The 15,283-nt window shown below is 37.1% G+C and overlaps 1 long non-coding RNA gene across 1 annotated transcript; it reads right to left on the bottom strand.

The window, feature by feature from the left end:
- Window positions 1-2,768: 2,768 nt before the first annotated feature.
- LOC131526355 (uncharacterized) lies at window positions 2,769-14,624 on the bottom strand. Its single transcript, XR_009267432.1, has 8 exons — window positions 14,139-14,624; window positions 13,436-13,584; window positions 6,079-6,221; window positions 5,544-5,964; window positions 5,333-5,443; window positions 4,228-5,111; window positions 4,041-4,105; window positions 2,769-2,893 (listed from the first exon to the last, which is right to left on the bottom strand). It is a non-coding gene; the product is annotated as an uncharacterized LOC131526355 (long non-coding RNA).
- Window positions 14,625-15,283: the final 659 nt, after the last annotated feature.

The raw sequence follows: 15,283 nt of genomic DNA, 5'->3' as shown, positions 1-15,283 counted from the left end.
TCATTTTTTTTTTGGGAAACATTTGAAGTGCAAGTTTCATGAGCTCAGAGTACCTTTTATGAGAATGATAATATTCAGGTGACATTACACTAAACACTGGTTGAAGTAACCTCAGAAAAAATATTACATTTTATGGTGTTTTTGATATTTTTGCATGGTTGTGAATGTATTAATGTTTAAAGTGCACTTCACATCAGCTTTGTGTATCTTATGAGAATTAAAATGCATGATTTTTTAAGGTTTACTGTGTAGAAAATTTCAATGTATTTATCATTGTAAGGTATTTTTACAATATTGTTGTAGATTTTATTAAAATATGTATTAAAATGTGTCAGTGTTCAGTGTATCATCATTTCATGTTTTTTATTTTATTATAATTTTTTTTAAACATTTTCTTTTGGGACAACATGGAATAAACAATTCAGTAAGGTTGCTTTAGCTACATAAATTTGCCAATATACATTTTTAGATTAGGTAAAACAAAAAATGTATGCTGCTACTATTTAAAATATTTAATTGGGCCAATAACATGCTTTGGTAGATTTAATGTTTTTTCAATTGGCTCAACATATTATTTCTCATTGAGCCAATGTTAACAGACTGTTTCCACAATTGAAAAAATTAAATTTGCAGAAATTCAATTGGGCCAATGGAAAAACTTAGATGTAATCAGTTGGAAATTCTGACATTTTTTACAGTGTACCTTTTGCTGTCTATGTCTTTCCTGTGGTCTTGCAGGCTCATCTATATTCTTCCTCCTGCTCCTTTTCTGTTGTTTTGGGCTTTTTTAAAGTGTATCACTGTCATATCTCCGCACTCTGTTGAAGATCATACATCAAATAAGAAACCAGTTTAGTAAATGTCATAGTGCTCAGTACCTAATCATTATTCAAATGTTGTTTTTCATTGAAAATGTCTTCCTGACCCTGTCTTTCAGAATAATTTAGCTGAGTGTTCAATAACTGGTCAGCAGAGGGTAGATGTTTAATGAATTTACCCGTACCTGTACAGCAGGACAGTGCACTAGTTTTGTGATACTATAATTGATCTCTTCACATAGAACAGCATGTAGCCGTTCTTTCCCATGTTACGTGACGCCTTTGACCAACTGGATTTTTTGATGGAGTTGTCACTGCATTCCACCCATTCAGATCCAATGACGTAACGGATATAACTGATGTAGTGCCCTACAAGAAGAATTTGAATTCTTCTTCTTGCTCTTTTTCCATTGTTTTGGGCTTTTTCTGTCTATCATTGTCATCTCTTTGCTCTCTGTTGAAGATCATGCACCAAATGAGAAAAGAGTTTAGTAGATGTCATAATGTTCAATGCTTAAACATTATTTAAATGTTGTTTTTCATTGCAGATGTCTTTCTGACACAATTAAGATCAATGTTCATAACTGGCCAATCAAGATGTTTGATGAACTAACTCGTACCTGTACAATAGGACAGAGAAAACTCTACTGGAACTTCTAGTCGATCTTCCAGCTTGCGCACTGTAGGCACTACTACCACTGTACCAGGATCCTGTAGAGATTCAGATGATCAGACGTTATGGACTACTTCATGTTTAGTTATTCTGCGAGGTACAAACTGATTAATAGGATGTCGTACCGTGGACAGGTGATTAATTCGAGGGCCTCAGAGGCTGTAGTGCTGGCACACTCACTACACGAGCAGACCAATGAAAATGTCTGTAGAAAATAAACAACACAGAAATCAACCAAACAGAAACTGCTTAAATTTGTTGACTTCCTCCTACTAATATGATATAATCAGTGATGTCACTTACTTCGAAGTACTGCTCCAGGCTGTCAGTGAGGCATCCTTCAGGACTGATCACCAAAGAAAGGTAGCTGGAATCCTCTCTGAAGCTCCTCTGGAAGCCACAGCTGAAACAACAGAAGAACTCTGGCGTCACATAAATGAGTTTGAGAGTATGAAACGAATGCAGGTGTGGATTTGTGATATTACCTGTTGCATGTGCGAAGGCGGTTGAGCTGAAACTCCATATTAGCTACTGGGAAGGCCAGTAGCTTCGCAGAAGCTCGCCCTCCTCTTTCAGATGGGACAGGCAAACCATCAAGAACTCATGGGCATCCTGGAAAAGAAAGAGTGAAGGATGATAAGGTTGAATGCGAGTCAAAAATTAATACATATGAGCATGTATATACAGGTCATTGTCTCCCTCACCTGCTGATGGTCTCCCAAGAAGTCTGGATGGCGAGTTTCAATGCAGGCCTTCACCGTAGACGAGAGCTTTGCTTTCAGCTTCTTGTCATTGCCTGTCAGTCTAATCATGTGCAGGTCACTAAGAGCCCTAGTGAGAAAAATCATAATAATATATATACAACTGGTTTAGTTTTGCTGCTTCTAAATTGTAATTTTATAGTTTAGATTTGTAATTGTAATTTTTTAGTTTAGATTGAAATATAATGTTGCCTAACTTCAGTTAATATGTTCAACAGTGTTGGTACCTGAGTATTGCGCTTCCCTCATTCCACCTTTCCCGCTGGGTAAGTATATCTTTCCGGAAGGGGGAAACGGTGAGGAGGCCCTGCAACACGGAGTTCATGTAGCACGTGTTTCCTAAATTCGGAAAACTGTGACATGAAGTCTTTAATTAGGGTGTGGCTATGAAAGGCACATTAAATGTGAGTAAGTGTGTTTAAACTGTTAACTAGTTGTGCATATATGATATTTACCCCAAGTGCTTGATGCTGGTTGGTGATGCTGTTGGCACAACATCAGCCAGCTTAGCATGATCCTCCGTACGCAGCTCCTCGATCTCAGTCTGCTCCAGCTTGGAACTGCACTGCATGAGCTCCAGTATTTCAGCCTGGGACAGACCATTGGACTGGGCTGTCATACTGGCTAGCACTCCGAGGATGCTGGGAAAGCATCAGGAATACGTTAAACAATATTGTGCTTGCCCATGTGAGCCTTTACGAAAAATAAGTTTATCCAAGTGTGCTATTAGTATACTTCTTTTAAACTTAAAATAGGAAAGTATACTTTTAGTCTACTTTTTATGTACTTCTCAGAAATATACTTAAAATGACATTTAAGTATACTTGACTTATACTTAGAAAAAGTCTAAATATATGTGCTCCTAGAATCCATGTTTTCATTGTTATATGGTAGGGGGTGCTAGTACACTTCTGTACAGAATTTCCAAAAAAAACACAAGTGAAGAAGAAACTGAAACAACAGATGCTTCCACATGTAATCTAACACACATCAAAACTGTGAAACATTATGGAATAAAATGTCACCAATGAAGAGGTAATAATGAACGTCAAGCTTTGGGGTGTTGATTGACTCCGTCTACATTTTGATTATCATTCTGAATCCAATTCATGTTCTTTTTTTCAGCTTTTTGTTCAAAATGTTGTTTATTTTTTTATTTAAGAAACTTACACACATTCAAGTGTTTAAAAAAAGAATTCAAGAAGTTAGAATAAAATGTTTTTGTTCACAAGCAGATACTCTGTTCTTTCTTTTGATGTTTTGTATGTTCAGATATTCATATAACAAAATATATACAAATTAATACCTAAATAGGGACATAGTAGTATACTTAAAGTATGGTGTAAGGTTCACTTTAAAAAAAAAATTAATTATGAGTATACTTTCAGTATAAAACTACTAAACTAGTAGTTTACTGAGAGTATACTTCAGAGTGTACTAAAATGCTACAACAAGTATTTAATTACTAAACTATCAGTATACCTTTAAGTTCACTTTTAGTATAGTTGCAGTACAAGCTAAAAACATTGATGTAAACTAGTTGTGTACTCAGTTTACTACTGTTATACTTAAAGTATACTTAAAAGTATACTTTTATATACTAGAAAGTGGGCCAATTTAGTCCCAAGGAGTATTTAAATAATTACACTGATATTTGTGTACTTAACACATAAAATATACTTAAAAATATACTTGAACTTTACTTAAGTATACTTAATAAAATAAACTTGAAGTATACTACTTTTTGGTAAGGGAGGTTTTGATTTCAGTAACTAGTCTGCAACTCACAACATTCACTCCCATCACCCACCAGTCAAGATCTGATTCAGGGATAGTTTGATCACCAGCTGCATCTGTGAAGAGATTAAAAATTCAGTTTGAATACGATATATTTTATTGTATATCACATATTAGGCTATTTAATTATTTAGGAATTAATTACATTGAAGTAGCAGTTTTAATTAACGTCTTTAACCTTCAAGAACCGCTGCAGCCTGAAGTTCAGCCAGGAGCTCAATCTTCTCACTCTCTTCAGTGGAGGAAACACCCACGGAGCTGGAAGAGGTGAACCCTTCGGTGGCCTCCAGATCCAAGGGATCTGAAGCCGGGATCACACTGTGCGATTTTTTAAAGGTCCTTTAGGATTGTACTTGTCAGACTGTAGGAACAGGATGATCAAGTCACACTATGGGATCTCAGTTGTCATTAATGTAAGACTGTACGACAGTCAAGACGAGTTAAAAACAGGTGCGCGCAAGAAAACTTATCCGGAGTTTTACATTATCAATACACGTACAGTGACCGCGAGCTGAATTGCACACGGGACCGAAATGTTGGCTGTCATGAAAAGTATACGAACGGCGGCAATACCGGCGTGTTTAAGAAGAATAGTGTATGCATTCATACACACCCACATGAAAACAGCGGCGCAACCAGTGTTTATATAAAAGAGAAACATATCAGATGAATTCCGTGAGTGGAGGACGGGAGCGCCGGAGTTTATGGCTGATAGAATAATTCTCTAGCATTAATTCTGCTCATAGCTTGCCTTGAAAAACGGAGACAGTTTGATATTCGTCGTAGGGGTAGTCACACTGCAGGACTGTGCGCCAAATCTTCTGACACTGCCAGAATTTTGTCGGAGGTGAAATTTGATCGCAACGGCCATTAATCGGCTGTCGGTGAACATGTCAAACCAGCGATCAAAGACTACGGATTTTAGTCTAGGATTATAGGAATCTTTTAGGATTTTCAAAATTTGTCCCAGACGACCAAATCGTGGCCAAAATCGCACAGTGTGAGCCGGGCTTTAGGAAGTACCATCAACGCTAGTAGAGGTGCTCGACTCTCCAGACACTTCTGTGAATACACCATAATACTGTCTTTGAGATATTTGAATGCATACTGTTAAAAATGAAGGTTCTTTATGGTTTCAGGAAGAATCTTTCTATTGTACTATTTAACAGGTTCTATAGTGCAAAAATGGTTCTTCTATGGCATAACTGTGAATACATTTCCCCTTTCAATACAGCTGTTTACATTAAACCAGCCAAAAAGAGTGCACTGTAAAACTGTCTAACCTCTGATGGCTTCCATTTCCATGGTTGCAGTGAGCAGATCTGAGGATCTCCTGTCTGTGGATGAGGAACTATCCTCAGCGCTGGAAGGGGAGCTGTGTTTTCCAGCTACGTCTGTGAAAGAATAACAATATAGTTTTAACTTTGCACTCTAGAACTTTAATGTACACAAGAAAAGATGGATGACCATTAAGTATGTAATAGCTTCCCTAACCTCTGACGGCTTCTTTCTCCTGGTTTGCAGCCTGCAGATCAAACCCTGGATCAGAGGATCTGCTGACTGCAGGTGAGGAAGATGCATCAGAGGAGACTTCAGTTTGTGTGTCAGCACTGGTTGTGTGGATCTCAATGGTAGAGGACTCATCTGGTACAGTGGGGGACACACAGGGCAGAATCACTGATAGAATTCTGCGGAAGGCCCGGCGCAGAGATGGAAATTTGCGCTTCCGGGACGAGGAAGAGGAAGAGGAAGAGGAAGAGGAAGATGCTTTGGCACCATCAGCAGGTGAAGTGGCTGAGGCCACTGCATCTACAGAAGGTGACAGAAACTTCCCTCATTTAATCTTTTTCTTCTTCTTCTTCTTCTCCTTTTTGACTTCATCCATTGTATCACAATGAACGTCGCTAAACATTTTCTACAAAAATAATGCAGAATATTTCAGAATAAAAACCTGAACACAAACATTGCAACAAAAATAGTGATTTTTCCAACAGGCATTATGTATTCTTCTGCTTGATATGTGACTTACCTTACTCCTGATCATCAACTACATCTGTGTGCAGTTTCTCTCACTCTTCTACATCTGTTGACCGGAATGTTCTATTGTGTCATATTGAAGTTACTGATTCCAACGTTCTATATCAGCGCTCAAACGTTCTATATCTCTCTCTTCTGCTGAAGACAAACAGAATGTTTTCATTTGAATCAGATGCTTCTTGGACATGAGCAGGTACAGAACGGGCTCTCATGTTGGTCCTTTTTCAGTCTACTTAGGCATAAAACATGGTGTTTATATAAAGACGAATGGTCTGGTAAATAATATAAAAATGTATTGTTTTTAATCATCCACTCTTTAGATATTAAAACATGTTTCAGAAATTACTGTATACAGTCTTCTTAATGATGATTCTGGTCTCTGTATAAGCTTAATACAAAAGAGAATGTTGTTTGCTGGTTTTACAGCTGTGAAGAAGACAATAATACAGAACTGGTTTACACCGCACGTGTGGAAAAACATATTGAATCCATAGCCTCCTGAAAATAGTGACTTGTGAATGTACAACAGCACGAATTAATGGGGCCAAGCCTTCTACTATTGATGCTTGGCAGGGTTTTTTTCTTTAACATACTCGATTATATAAAGGAATGACTTTTTTGTTGTTGTTGTTTTCCCCCCTCTCTCTCCTTTTTGACTGGACTTTTAATGTATTGATTATATATCTGTTGTTTTGTTTTGTTTGTTTTGAATGAATGTTATGTTATGATGTTGTGTGTGAAAATAAATAAAAAAGTTGATAATGAAAAAATAAATTACTGTATACCGACCTAAGAATAATTTTCTCTGATAATATTCCAGTCGTTTGTTGTCAACCTGAAGTTGCCAAAGAAGATGGTACATTCGTGAATTAATCATTATTAAACCAGGGGTCACCAGACACGGTCCTGGAGGGCCAGTGTCCTGCAGAGTTTAGCTTCAACCCTAATCAAACACACCTGAAGCAGCTAATCAATGTCTTACTAGGTATATTTGAAACTTCCAGGGAGGTGTGTTGAGGTAAGTTGGAGCTAAACTCTTCAGGACACAGGCCCTCCAGGATCATGTTTGGTGACCCCTGTATTAAACAGAACTTGCATACAACGAGCTTAATCATTTGGACAGTTCACTCAGCCAGTGATTTGTTATACTCAGATAAACTTAGAGGCATGTGCACACAGTAATTGTAGGCTATTTACCTTTACTAACAAACAAAAGCTAGGGCAAAAAATTGCACTTATTTATTTTATTATTGTCTGCACACCGCAGACATGACTCCGCTGAGTCAGGTGTTTGTTTAGCTGATGTTGAAATTAAATTCAGATTCCAGTAGGCTACAGAGGTGACATAATTTAAAGACTTGCCAAAATACAGACACACGGGTAAAACAAGGTTAAACATTGACCAACTTTTTTCAAGATGGAAGCATTTGATGGAATTGGGGTTCAACCACTGATCTATAATGACTGTATTGCTCATCGCGTTCTAAACTGCCGACAGGCAGTGAAGCCACCGGAAGTGTTCGATCCGCCATCTTACTATTCCCTACCAGCAGAGAGCACCATTGAGTCACATGCAAACCGATGACCTAAAATCACCCGATTTGAAGCGAATCAGTCAAACGGGATTAGTTTTTATGTTATGTGTATGTGAATTCATTTTTACTTCAGATGTTATCTGCAATGTTTATGGTCTTTTTGGGCAGGATAAGCAATATATTTAAATCGTTTAGGTGGGTGTGCCTGCTGCGCACTGCAGACACAGGTAATGTTAACTGATCCAACACAAAATATAGCCTATTTCTTTATGTACGTAATTATTCAGGAATCATTAAACATGAACGTATTAGTATCAGAAATTGATTTGAATATACAATGAATAATAGCCTCTGTTACTATATTGCTCTATGTTGAACTGAAATGAAAAGCTTAACTTACCATGCATCATCTTGAAATAAAGCTTCTTCCGTACTGAAAGTTAGTCAGTTACTTCTCTGAATAAATTATGACGTATATATTTTTAATGTCATGATTGAGCAACATCTATTTCAGACTCTCCAAGATCGCGCAAATATGCTTACCGTTTATGTAAAATGTAACATGCTAAATTAATCATTTATTTAACCACCGTTTAAATCTGCTTCAAAACGAATGCTGTTAACAAAATCATTGTTGAAACATTTGCAGTTAGCTTACTGTACGAATAAAAACACTATAACAAAATTATAAACAATGAATAACTGTACAAGGCGAAGGTATACAAAGCATAAATCTTTCTTCAGATTTCAGAATGAGCACTTTGTGATTTGTTATATGTTGAGGTCGTGTCCGTCTGATGTTTATCATGTTCATCTGATGTTCGCTACTGTATTGTATATGAAGCTAACGTTTTAATAAGCAGGGGAAATTCCTGACATTTTTAAATAATAACTGTTTACATGTCCAGGGAGTTTGCATTGTAAGAATGCACAGGGATACTTCAGATTTAAAAACGCTGACTTGTTAGGTGATGTTTTCTCATTAAATTCGTACGATTTCCTATTAATTCAATAGAATGTATGAGAATACTGGGGAATACCAATATGGCTGCAAGGCGGCTTCACTTTCATGACGTCATGAGCAATCCAGTTCTCTATTATAGATCAGTGGGTTCAACCTATACGATGGACTTATGGAGTTTTCTTGACAGCCTGGTATAGCCTACCTATAATTTCTAAATTATTATTATTATTATTATACCTTTTATTGAATGTAGCCTTCTTTTTTTACCTGTTGAGACATGCCTTTACTTTTAAAAACCCGTAAGAGCTGTGTTTTGTGATGTTTGAGTTGAGGGAGTGTTTGCAAATGTTGTTCGGTGGCTGGAGGAGAGGAAGTGTGCCGTTTTACTACAGTGCCTGGGTGCCGAGGGGTTGAAAGTAGGGGTGTGCGATATATATCGTCTGCGATAATATCGTAATTGTTGTTTTAACGATGTGCAATTTTACATTATCGAATATTTTGCAAAAACCAAACAGAACACCTACGGAGCTAGTGCACGCTTACATTACGTGATGAAGTCTAGACTAGGGCGTTTGCACGTTTAGAGTGTGTTCTTTCACTGCGTGATTCAATCTAATAAAATGCATTAAGAAAGATCACAAAATTCAAGATGTGGGGGCAGAAAATATGTATATATATCATTTTATATGGTTAAAATCACATGAAGAGTGCCGTTTTTTCTTCAAAAATAAGTATGATTACAAATTTGATGTTGATTTTATACAACAGTTCAATAAACAATAAGTTAATATTAAGAAACTTACGTTTTAGACATATTGCCTGTTTTTGCTCCATTTCGCCAACAAAAAATGATTCCAAACAGCTACAGCTCTGTTTTGTGTCTCTGAGCAACATGACGATGTTGTTTCATTCCTGAACAGTGTTGCCAGATTGGATGGACGATTTCCAGCCCAAAAGCTCACAAACACCCGCCCAAAAACCACCCAAAACTTTAACTGTCAAAATAATGTGATCGAATGTAAAACAAGGTTGATAAGAACCATTTTTAAGTCCTTATAACGAAATAATGACAACAAAATATAAATATAATGCTAGATAAATTTCCCATGGATCAAATCGGGGCAAATATATTAAAGAGAACTACCAAATATGATTAAAATATGCAAGCAGACACTGTCAAAAAGGCAATCAAGAAATTAACCAATACCCTCGAAAAACACATGCATCATTTTCAATGTCAACAGTCAGAATTTAAATGCAAAAAAAAGTGCCCAATAGTGATCAGAATAAGCAACGTAATTATAGGTATTTCACATTCGTTCATGCACACACCATGACAGTCAAAACGATGATAATCCGACAATAATTTTTTTTTAACAACAACAATAATGCTCTTACCTTCGTATCGCTCTATAATTTCATACAGAACTAAGTCTTTCGTGAATTCATATTGAACATAATATAGAACTTTGCAGTCAAAACTAACAAGTCCAGCAGCTTTAAAGGATACCTACCAATCTGGACCTTTTAAAAGATAAAAGACAGGATCGTATAGATATAAATAGATTTTGATTAAATAATTGAACTGTGCTCTGATTTCGGAGTTGCAGTGATATAGTCTTCGTGTCATCTCCCTCAACAGGTGCAATTCACGTTTTGAGAGTTAAAACACTCTCCACTCTTTACCATCGAATATACAGGTGCATCTCAATAAATTAGAATGTCATGAAAAAGTTCATTTTTTCTTGTAAGTTATTTTAAAAAGTGAAACTTTCATATATTTTAGATTCATTGCATGTAAAGTAAAACATTTCAAAAGTTTTTTTTTGTTTTAATTTTGATGATTAGAGTTTACAGCTCATGAAAGTCAAAAATCAGTATCTCAAAATATTAGAATATTTACATTTGAGTTTGAATAAATGACCATCCCTACAGTATAAATTCCGGGTATCTCTTGTTCTTTGAAACCACAATAATGGAGAAGACTGCTGACTTGGCAATGATCCAGAAGACGAACATTGACGCCCTCCACAAAGAGGGTAAGTCACAGAGGGTCATTACTGAAATGTGTGGCTGTTTACAGAGTGCTGTATCAAAGCATATTAAATGCAAAGTTGACTGGAAGGAAGAATGTGGGTAGGAAAAGGTGCACAAGCAACAGGGATGACCGCAAGCTTGAGAATACTGTCAAGCAAAGCAGATTCAAACACTTGGGAGAGCTTCACAAGGAGAGAACTGAAGCTGGAGTCAGTGCATCAAGAGTCACCACACTCAGATGTCTTCAGGAAAAGGGCCACCAAGCCACTTCTGAACCAGAGACAACGTCAGAAGCGTCTTACCTAGGCTACGGAGAAAAAGAACTGGACTGTTGCTCAGTGGTCCAAAGTCCTCTTTTCAGATGAAAGTAAATGTTGCATTTCATTTGGAAATCAAGGTCCCAGAGTCTGGAGGAAGAGTGGAGAGGCACAGAATCCATGTTGCTTGAAGTCCAGTGTGACGTTTCCACAGTCTGTGATGATTTGGGCTGCCATGTCATCTGCTGGTGTTGGTCCACTGTGTTTTCTGATGTCCACAGTCAACGCAGCCATCTACCAGGAAATTTTAGAGCACTTCATGCTTCCTTCTGCTGACAAGCTTTATGGAGATGCTGATTTCATTTTCCAGCAGGACTTGGCACCTGCCTACACTGCCAAAGGTCCCGAAAGCTGGTTCAATGACCATAGTGTTCGTGTGCTTGACTGGCCAGAAAACTCACCAGACCTGAACCTTGACCTTGTCAAGAGGAAGATGAGATTGTCACCCAACAATGCAGATGAGCTGAAGGCCACTGTCAAAGAAACCTGGGCTTCCATACCACCTCAGCAGTGCCACAAACTGATCACTTCCATGCCACACCGAATTGAGGCAGTAATTAAAGCAAAAGGAGCCCCTACCAAGTATTGAGTACATATTCAGTAAATGAACATACTTTCCAGAAGGCCAACAATTTATTAAAATGTTTTTTTTTTATTGGTCTTATGAAGTATTCTAATTTGTTGAGATAGTGAATTGGTGGGTTTTTGTTAAATGTGAGCCAAAATCATCACAATTAAAAGAATCAAAGACTTAAACTACGTCAGTCTGTGTGCACTGAATTTATTTAATACACGAGTTTCACAATTTGAGTTGAATTACTGAAATAAATGAACTTTTCCACGACATTCTAATTTATTGAGATGCACCTGTATAGGCATTATGATCACTTACAGTTATACATTCAAAATCAGATCCGTTATCGCGCTAAAAACCAGTCACTCATGAATCATCACGTCTGTCTGCTGATCCCTAGTGATTGGCTAAAAGTGCGGCCGCGACGTCAACATCAGCACCAGATACTATTGCGCTTGTGTGTTTATTAATGTTGTGATGACTGATTGGATGCATGCAGTGGTTATATGCACACTTGGGCTTGTTTGTTAACCAATTAGCCTATACAATTTATATGTTTTGAAAACCGCCAAACTGACCAAAAACCAGCCCAAATTTTGTCCACCCGCCCAGCGGCGATTCTAGACCACAGTAACTGGGGGGGCCAGACAGGGGCCACTTGTGCTTTTAGGGGGCACAATTTTAAAATTCATCCTAACCTACTTTAAGTATTATTCATTCAGTCATTTTTCACCATGTCATGTATCATTGCAATCTCTAGAAGTAATCTATAACAATTTCAACTAAAATGAATATTTCATCATGTTTCATTTATTTTACAAATAATTTTGTATGTCAGGGGCATCATTTTTGAGGGGGCACGAGTGAAGGGGGGGGGGGGGCTCTCATGCTTGTCATATGACACACAGCAGCCACAATACCACTGTATAACTGATATAGGCTTATGTATTTTTATTTTTTTTAAATTACAAATATTCCCAAAATATATCATGAAATATCTCGATTCTCAATTATGTGTAAGTAAATGCATTTTGCACCTTTTATAGATTATGTTAGTTGATCTATAACGGGCGATAGGCAAAGTAGCCAAATAGTGTAATGTTAACTTTGCATAAAAATCCGTCTTTTTACTTAAGTACCAGATGTCATACCATAAACACATAATACGACTGAGTTTGTATTTTATGTGGATTTAATAAAAACATTGTAAGTTACTAATTAGCCCATGACACTTTCATTGTACAAAAAGAGCAAAGAACGTTTACATTATCAAAGAACATTCGTTCAAGCACTCTCAAAAACTCCCATAATAATTTCTAAAGCTGTTTACACTGTGAAATTAATATCTTACTTACATTCCTACATCTTCACTTTGTTGTTTCTGAGGAGAGAATTGAGTCAGCGCTCGCGCGTTGTGATGAAATAGCGGCGCTTCGGCGATGACTCATCTGAACGCTTCTGATTGGTCATTGCATTCATAAGCTCAACAGAATCTTAAAACTTACATGAAAAGATTCATTTCTATCAATAATGTGAACTGACCACGTGGAACTGCTTTCGTTGTGAGTCTAGCTCTCACTTGGCTAATGCTCCAAACTGCCCTGCTACTAAAGTAAAATTTAATAATTGTGAAAAAGTAGGGCATTTTGCAAATGTTTGCCGCTCTGAGAAAAAAGGTGCAATTACTTGATGCTCCTGAGAGTGAGGTCCTTGAAATTGTGCATGTACTTGAAGTAGAAGGAAAATGGCTGTTTGACAAAATAAAATGCACTGTAACCATTGAAACTGAGGAAGTGATCCCTGTGCTGATTGAGCTCACTGTGGATACGGGTTCTGCTGTTTCTATCCTTTCTTATCACCTTCATAAGCAGCATTTCAGTTCATTGCCTTTATGACCTCCATAAGTGAAACTGGTGACTTACTCGAAAGCAGCACTGCCTGTGTGTGGATTTGCGGGAGCCGAACAGAGCCGTACAGGGCCGGAGTGGGATCAATTTTCAGCCCGGGAGTGTAATGCTCAAGACCAGCCCACCACCTATCCCCATCCAATCCCCTCCCACCGTGGTGGAATCTGGATAAATTAAGTGACAGATCTGTTCTTACTATCCTGTTATATTTATTTTTGACATGTTTCAATAAAAAATATGAATAATGTAAATATGGCCATAAATATCAATAACAAATCACATTGCAACAAGTAGTCCAACTGTTACATTATGAAAAAATGGTTTGCATTCAAATGAAAATATAGTGCAGTAAGAAATAGACTTTTTGCACTATTGTTTTTTTTATATCCACGTCAATGTAATAAATAAAATAATGAAATAAATTATGTGAAACATTTCTGCAACAAAACATACAACTGTAACATTATTAAAAAAAAAAAAAAAGTTCAATTCAAAATTGAAAGCTGCCAAGCAGTCATCAATAACTAAATGGAAAATCAGTAAGCATCTCGAAAGAAAGAAAGAACAGGCTAAAATCACTTACATTTAATTGAAATAGACAATCAATAGAAAAAACTGAATAAAACTGAATACTAAACCGAATAAAAAAAATCCTTCAATGTAAGTCAGTTTGGATAAAAGCGTTTGCCAAAAACATAACTGTAAATGTTGAGTGTACCTTGAGTCGCCAGTTCACGTGTGCTCGTTTGTCTTCTTTTTTTTTTAACATGGCTTTTTTTTTTACTATCCATTTTATTCTTCCCGCGATTAGCGCACTCTCGCTAACTCACACCACAGCATTAATGGTTTCGGTTTGTCTCCATGGCACCGACCTGGGACACGCGCTTGTGTAGAGGGAGATAGAGAGAAAGAGAGCGCGCGCGCGCTCTGACAACAGAAAACGACACATTTTAATGTTAACTTCAAATATAGTGATATTAGCTTAGTTATGAGCCACACAGTAATTTAAACACATAGACGTTATTCTGTGTATGTAAAAAAATAAATAAATAAAAAAGCAGGTGAGTCTGCCGGCCCAATTTATGAGCGGGGCAGAGCGGCCCACCGGATGACGGATTACGTCACAGTCTTTTCACTCCGCGTTGCATTTCGGGAAGGCGCCGCCATATTAGCAGGATATGCTGTCCGTTGCCATGGTTACTTCTCATTCTCTATACGGATAACTGCTTATCTTTTGTTTTGTTTTTGCCTTTAAGTTAAACAATAATTAATTCTTCATTGTATCGTTTGCAGGGAAGAGAAGCTCATTTGTCGCATTGCATGATAATTAGATTTTTTTTTCTCTTAGGTTTTGTAGAATTTCATTTACAATGTTGATCTGATTACCGTGAAAATAGTGTCACCCGCTGGATGCTCGCTGCTGCTTCAGCCGTCATATTAAATTATCCAAATAAAGTGTTCGTTCAACAAGCTGACAGAAGTCGATCCATTTCTTTGTTGGAAACTTTTTTTTTTTTTTTTTAAATGATAAAGTATAATTGTTGTCATTATAAATATTAATTTTTCCACGCCACGGAGGAGAATCAGAGATTGTGGGTCACATTCAGCGAATGAGCTTGTGAACAGTTTTGTAGCACTTTTAAATGCTGGTTTAATGTACTAAGACAGTGATGCAAAAAGACATGCAGGTGAGCCAGAATACTAAGGCGACATGTTTAAACATTAAGCGTTTCCCTCAGAAAACCATAATGTAGAAAGCGCTTATGGATTAAGACAGTGATATTTAATGTTCATATTTTGGGGCTCATCTGTTTTTCTGCACATATTATGATTTATGTGTTCTTTGTTTTCTTTTACTATCAC

The sequence above is a fragment of the Onychostoma macrolepis genome, chromosome 19, assembly GCF_012432095.1.
Source record: "Onychostoma macrolepis isolate SWU-2019 chromosome 19, ASM1243209v1, whole genome shotgun sequence".
In the NCBI taxonomy this organism is placed as follows: Eukaryota; Metazoa; Chordata; class Actinopteri; order Cypriniformes; family Cyprinidae; genus Onychostoma; species Onychostoma macrolepis.
The sequence above is the reverse complement of the archived record's forward strand: the minus strand, read 5'-3'. Positions and strand labels throughout refer to the sequence as shown.